Source organism: Frankliniella occidentalis, unplaced genomic scaffold, assembly GCF_000697945.3.
Source record: "Frankliniella occidentalis isolate FOCC.00 unplaced genomic scaffold, Focc_3.1 Scaffold312, whole genome shotgun sequence".
NCBI classification, from domain to species: domain Eukaryota; kingdom Metazoa; phylum Arthropoda; class Insecta; order Thysanoptera; family Thripidae; genus Frankliniella; species Frankliniella occidentalis.
The window spans coordinates 143,191-144,186 of NW_026267437.1; positions in this window are offsets into that span (position 1 = coordinate 143,191).

The following is a 996-nucleotide window of genomic DNA, read 5'->3' on the forward strand; positions in this document are numbered from 1 at the left end:
CTTTCATGGAAAAAATAAATTAATATAACAGCAACAAATTTACTTATACATGTATGTCCTACAAAGATGATGCAGCAGTATCATTCAGTTCTTTTTCGAATTGCTTCAGATTTTTCTCTAGTATCTGACACTTGCCCAAGCTTGTGTGTGTTACTGCTCCCTTTTGGGTCTGAGCCTTTGTGAGTCCAGTGTTGTCACACAAATTAGCTATAACTCTAAATTTAAAAGAAAAATATAGATATCAAAATCTAGATACAGCATCTATTAGAGACAGGATAATTTTTTCCTTGAGCTGTTACCTTTCCATATATGTCAGGGTAGTGCTGGCATTTGGTGGATACAGCACTCCAAATACAAAATAGGCTGCACAAAGTGCCATGGCTGCCTCCAATCCGTTGTTCAAATTGGTGCAGATGCATACACCATCCATTACTATGAAATACCTACAGGCCAAATAGGGTGTACTTCCTAAGAAAGATAGATTAAAATTAGTAGTTTTAAAGAGTTGCAGGTCTTTGACCTGGTGTTTTAACTTCCCTATAGAGCATTACCAAGAGCCACAATTAGGGGTGACGATGGTACATTGTCTGGGAGAACATCTTGCACTTCATGTGGCATGGTGGTGTCCTACAAAGTAACGAAAAGGTAAAAGAAAATTATTAGTATTGTAATACAGTTAATACTCATTAGATTAATTAAATGGAGCACATATTAAAATATACCTCAACACAACATAAGATGGAAGATTGTTCTTCACCCCAATGAGTGGCTAGCATTACAAATGCACCAAGAAGTTTGTTATGGATTGGAGATCCATTGCCAAGTATAATGTCTTCTTGAAGCTTGAGCATCTGAACTCTTTTCGGAGACATTAATGTTAGGTATTTAATTAAGAAATCTAGATCAAAGTCCAAAAACCTTTGAAAATTTTCACATAGTGAAGATCCTGTTATCTCATCAAGGTGGCACAGCAGCCCAGAAACCTCAGTCAGAAAA